Source organism: Ursus arctos, unplaced genomic scaffold, assembly GCF_023065955.2.
Source record: "Ursus arctos isolate Adak ecotype North America unplaced genomic scaffold, UrsArc2.0 scaffold_17, whole genome shotgun sequence".
Lineage (NCBI taxonomy): Eukaryota > Metazoa > Chordata > Mammalia > Carnivora > Ursidae > Ursus > Ursus arctos.
This window is the reverse complement of record NW_026622841.1, coordinates 50,507,434-50,513,433: the sequence shown is the minus strand read 5'-3', so window position 1 is coordinate 50,513,433 and position 6,000 is coordinate 50,507,434. Positions and strand designations below refer to the sequence as shown.

At 46.7% G+C, this 6,000-nt stretch overlaps 1 protein-coding gene across 2 annotated transcripts in view; it reads left to right on the top strand.

Annotated features, from left to right (window-relative positions):
• The first annotated feature begins 550 nt into the window (after positions 1 to 550).
• Positions 551 to 6,000, top strand: part of LPIN2 (lipin 2) — an 83,232-nt gene continuing 77,782 nt past the window's right edge. The window contains exon 1 of one of the 2 annotated variants that reach the window (XM_026496042.4): positions 551 to 699. The gene's annotated coding sequence lies outside the window, so the exon portion shown is untranslated. The remainder of the gene's footprint in view (positions 700 to 6,000) is intronic. The other variant, XM_048218591.1, reaches the window with a different exon arrangement.

Here is a 6,000-nt window from a genome sequence, read left to right as displayed (position 1 = left end):
TCAGTGTGCAGTCATACAGTTTCGACAATTCCTCTCTTAAAAAGTGTATTTTTAAATGTGTAATAGGATTGGGGAAAGAGGGGTGGGGCGGGGATTGTAACCAAACAGGCGAACACGCTACTGGGGATGGAAAGTGGATTATAAAACATTCAACGGTATACCTTTTTTGCACTTTAGTATTTATTCTTTTTGGCAGTCAGGCTCTAAGTTCCACGTGACGCGCCGCAGGGTTGCCATGGGGACCAGCAGAAACTTTTTTTAGAAAAGTATCGCTAGCCTTGCGCCAAGCGAGAGAGGCCAGGGCTCCGGGCCGTGCGACGCAGGGGACGAGCAGCCGTCAGGCGCGTTCGGCTAGCGCGGGCCCCGGGAGGGGGGCCGCTAGGGCGTCGCGCGGCCGGGAGGCGGCGGCCGAGCACGGCGTCACGTGGCCGGGGAGGGGCCTGCGCGCAGCCCGCCCGCCGCTCGGCCGCCGCTGCCGCCGCGTCCCATTCATGAGGGCCGCCCGGCTCGGCTGTGGCCCAGGCGGCTCCCGAGGCGGCGGCGGGCGCCCGGGCCTCGCGCGCGTCCACGGCCGGCCCCGCCCCCTCAGCCTCCAGCGAGCCCGCCCTACCCGGCCGGTCCTCACAGTCGCCGTCCAGCCGCCGCGTCCCCTCGGCCGCCCGCGGGCGCCGGCGCGGGTCGGGAGCGGAGCCGCTGCAGGTAAGCGGGCGCCGGGCCGGGTCCTTGCGCCGCCGGGTCGGGTCCTTGCGCCTCCGCGCCGCGCCCCGTCGCGGCTCGGCCTCCGCGGCGGGCTTAGCGTCTCTGCGCTCGCGGGCGGCTGGGGTCTCCCAACTCGGCGCGGTGCTGCTTTGCGGGAGGCCGGGACCCCTGCCCCCGCCTCGTCGCCGCGGTCACGTAGACGCGGCCCCCACCAGCACCGCGGCAGGACGGCCTGGTGGGCTGGGGTGGGGGGCTCGCCGGGGCTGGCGGCTGCGGAGTCAACGTGAGGAGGGGGACGTGAAGACGGAAACATTCGGGTGCCCCCGCCGCAGCCCGAGGTGATGGTCACTTCAGAGCCCCCAGCTCGCGAGTTTCTGGCGCGGAGGCTGGAACGGAGGCCGAAGTGACGCCTGGCCAAGCGGCGCCCGGCGAGGAGAGCGCTGCTGGAGGCCGCGTCTCCATCCCGCCCCCGGCCCTGGGGGAGGGGGCGCCCGAGGCACGTGATCCGCATTGAAGCCAGGGCTGGGAAGTTGCTGTTATTTGTCCCTGGCGGTTCGTTTGCCCCTGTCTCCGCCTCCAGGTTGTAGACTCGGTCCTAAGTGTGAGCGGTTTTTCCCTTCTCGAACCCCCCTTCCCTCGGCGAATCTCAATTTGTATCGAACGTGTGAAGGTAACAGTTTTATAGTAAGGGCTTCTCTCTCTCAACTTTAAACCCGGCGGATCACTATGTCCTCCACTCTCCTGAACACGTTAAGACTATTCTCATTGAGAATTTGGGATGACATTTTGAAATCATACTCAGGAAAAACAGAACCAGAAAGATAGCTCTCCTTTCAGAAAATGCTGGAAGTCTGAATATTTGAAAATGCTCTGAAGGATTTAGTTGAGCCGCTGTGCTAATCTTAAATGTACACTTCGGGATGATTTTTCTAAACCTGTTTATTTTAAACTGAGAAAGTGTCTCTTGTCTTGGTGTCAGGCCGGGCTCTGTTGAAGCTATTTGCCCAGTAGAGATACTCCGTGTTACTGTTATTAAAACCTGGCTTGGCTGGTTCATAATGCTTTGATAGTACAAAGTCAGTTTCGAAATTTGAAACATTTACAAATTATTTAGTGGCCATACGGTTTATATGTTAATGGTCTTATATTGATCTTAGTGGCTTAAGAATGAAAAGTGTGGCAGGCGATGCTGAGGGTGGGGAGAGTCAGAGCTCACAAGGTGCAGGGGAAGGATTCTGGTGGTCCCCTGGTGCAGCATCCTCACTTTGCGAGAAGGACAGTCAGCCTCGGGGCCATACCCATCCAGAGTGTAAAAAGCGGGCCTAAGGCCACCAATGAAAGAGCTCTGGCCAGTGTAGGTGGCTTCTTAATTCCAATTAAATGTACGGTTTAATTGCGATCTATCAGCCTGAAGAGTAAGTAAATGTTGATAGAGATGGCGGTAGAACGCGAGAAATGAAATGATAGGTTCTGTTTTAATATGTGATGGCACAGTTGAAGCTCTACCTTTAAGAGGAACTGGAAATGGGAGCATTTGAAAACCCTTCAACACTATAGTAAAGCCACTGTTAAACAATACAGTCGGCTGGGCATTCTGTCTTTCATTACTCCAAGAATGTAGCAGTGAAGATACTCATCGCCCTGTATTGTAATTTTTGGTTTACTGGGTGGACTCTGGCCTGCTCTAGACTGAAGGTCCTCGAAGACCAGACTTTGATAGCTGCCTGGTACCAAATGCAGAACCAGCTTTTAGAAAAACCTCCATGGAGGTCTGTTGAATAAAGGTAGGAAGCAGTAGTCAGTGTGTGTCCTTACCAGTGACCTGAGAGCTGGTGGCACTTCCTGAATGAGTTCACTCAACTTTCCTGAATTGTGAGCTTTGGTTGAATAATCCTGATGGTGCCGCGCATTAGAGGTGGTAAAAGGTTAAATTAAACTCATGAGTATTACAGGGAACATTTTGCAATGTTTAGTTAATATATTAATATTTAGTTTAAATATAGCTTGGTTCTCTGTGTCAACAGCTATTTCCTCTGGGTATGCTTTTTTGGTATACATTATTTCCTCATATAAAGCAGCACGGTAACGCTTAGCTGGAAGCTTTGTCTTGTTGGGAGATAGATTCAGCTGCCTCCCTTAGGTGCTTAGTAGTGTAAGTCAGGAGGTTTTTCTTTAAGTCTGACTTAAGTCCACCTGCCATTAATTTAAATCCTTTCCTTTTGCTCTGACCCTCATAGCTGTCACTCTGTGTGTGTGTGTGTGTGTGTGTGTGTGTGTGTGCGCGCGCGCACTGTGGTCAATGGCTAGACAGTGGTTTGGGATATTTCTTTTGCAAGCCCATTTTTACCTGTTTTATTCCCATCGTCTGTAAGACATTATACTTCTGGTTGAGCCCCAGAGTCTTGTGAACTGTCATTTGCCTTCTTCATGATGAAATAACTCACAAGTTAGTAAGGAGAGCTTCCAGTTGGCAGAATCCTATATAAATTGTTTTATTAAAACTTTGAAGATAATTATTATAGGCTGGAGTGAGTAGTAAGTTTTATGGCTATATCAGAAGGCTTTCGTTTAAGATTTCTTGGTGGCTTTGCTAGCAGTTAACTGCACTTTTTGGAATCTGCCTCCCTTGCTGTCAGTTTGAGTCTTTATTCTTTTTAGTAACACAGTATTACTAACGCTAAACACTTCACATGTGTACCCTCCTTTACTCTTGAAGACAAATGTGTGGGGCGCCTGGGTGGCTCAGTTGGTTAAGCGTCTGCTTTCAGGTCATGATCTCAGGGTCCTGGGACCCTGGGTCCGACAGGGGGGCTCCCTGCTCAGAGGCGAGTCTGGTTCTCCCTCTGCCCCTCCCCCTGCTCTAGCAAGCTCGTGCTTTCTCTCACGCGCACGCGCGCAAGACTCCTCTCTCTCAAATAAAAAGAATATTTAAAAAAAAATGTGTGAGAAAGTTTCACCCCTTGTGAAACAGCTGTCTCTGAGGTCCAGGTGAAACAGCTAGCTGTCTCTGAGAGTCCGTGGCAACCTGTGTGTGGCGGGGCCATTCCGCTCTGTGCTCCTCCCGTGTGGCCACCTTACTCCGACCACTAGAAGCTTGCCCAGATGGTCTGCCTCCGTTTTGAAATTCTGTGACTGGGTGATTCTGCTCTAAGTTTTCAGTCTATCAAGAAGGAAGGAGAAGAAAAAAAAAGAATCTGTTAGGAGATAAGCTGTGTGGCAATGCAAGATAAAGCCCTGAATGTGACTTTGAGGATTAGAATGATAAGATACAGTTTTTTAATTACATTCACTGACTACAATTTAGATTCTTTTTCCTCTAAAGCCCCTGAATACTAAATTTCTGTCATTCCTATTTTTGTCAATTTAGATTGGTGTTGAAATTATTACTAAGAAAATGAGGAAGAAAGGAACCAGAAATTATTGAACTTGTACAGCATAACAGAACGGTTACAGCATCAGCTCCTTTTGCTACCCTCACTTCTGTACAAAGAGGGTATAGCTGAAAGTCAAGGTGGTTTATGTGTTAGAAGTGTCTTGTAAAATTATTTTTATTTATATAAGTTGAGAGTGCATGTGTTAGAAAAATGGATGATTCATAGAAATCTTCTATAAATCCACTTAGAATATGTAGCTATTTTTGTCATCTTTGAATTTAGAACTTTGTGGTGTTTATATTTATCTGTAGTGTTCTATTTTTTCAACATGAACCATCCAAATTAGGGTCTTCTGCTGCTTTGGAGGAGAAACATTGGCTCATAGAAAAGCCCACCTTGTGATTGCCTTTATCTGACTTGTCATGTTTGAACAGTTTAGAAAGTCTTTACTTCTGTAGTTACTGTAGGTAATTTTATGAATAGTAGCTTAGTTTCTTGCCTTTATTTCATTTCATATTCTTATTTACTTTTTGTGCCAGTTCTCTTTAGTTTTATTGTTTAGCAATATGTGTATTTGTCTGAACTGCCTCAGGTTAGTTTTTCAACTGGGCAAAGTATAAATAAAATTTAAAGTGATTTATAAATTCTAAGTTGTTTTCACCTCCTGGCATCTTTATCTTTCCTGTTCAAGAATCTCCAGTGATCCATTCTCACCTATTTTAGCAAATATGTTTTTCCATTTCAGTTCTTTCATTTCAGTTTTCTCCCTACCATCTCCACCTGCCCCCAAATGTTTATTCCTTTTCTTCAGTATGCACTTTCCTTGATGAATTTCAGCTGTAGGAGGAGTTGATCTTGTGTTACTTTGTGTTTACCCTTAAATCATCTGTGGCTTTCCTCTAGCTGTTAATCTGCATTAGAGTAAATAACTATTGTCTCAGTGTTCAGACATTCCATGTGGCCTGCAGGCAGTGCTAGTTTACCTCCTTGCTGTAAACGTGGAACTAAAGGGAGGAGTAGGGGAGAGATGGATTGTTGAATGGAAGTGGTAAGAAGCTAGCCTGAAAGATTTGTCAGGCTGTAGTAGAGAAAGTAGGATTTGAGGAGGGGAGGAAAGAACGTTTAAACATGAACACCTGAAGATAGGATCTGTTGATTTTAAAAGGGGCAGACCTTCATAGGTTGATGTGCAGAAAGCTCAAATACAGTGAGCTGGGGCAGCTGTACAGATTGTTTATTCAAAATGTAGTGGAAATTTTTTGAAGGTCTGGTGTGCTATCTCCCATTATTTTGATTTTTAACTTTTGGGGTCACTCATGAATTTAGTTGAAATTTTAAGTAACATAGGAGGTGTAAAGGGATGTGGATTTGAAAAGTTTAAGAAACATGATTAAAGACATAGTATTTCAAAGAGAAAGGGGTACCAGTATCTAGGTTTAAAAGTTATTTGGTTTTGATGGTCATAACTAATTATTAGATGAACAGGAGGAGCTGAGCATGGGGAAAGCATCCGTCAGTGATTTTACTTGGAGAAAAAAAGATAGGAATATGGTACCAAGTAACTTTAGTGACTGAATTTCTGCTTTCACCTATTTCTGAAATACAGTGGAAGGGATAATAGATTTAAATATCTTTTTTTTTTTAAAGATTTTATTTGTTTATTTGACATAGAGACAGCCAGCGAGAGAGGGAACACAAGCAGGGGGAGTGGGAGAGGAAGAAGCAGGCTCCCAGTGGAGCAGGGAGCCTTATGTAGGGCTCTATCCCAGGACCCTGGGGTCACGCCCTGGGTGGACGGCAGACGCTTAACGACTGAGCCACCCAGGCGCCCCTAAACATTTTTTTTTTAACATCTGTTTTTAGATCTATAGTAAGATGTTTTCTCTTTTATAGAATCATAAACAAAAAATTCATTGATTAATCTGGA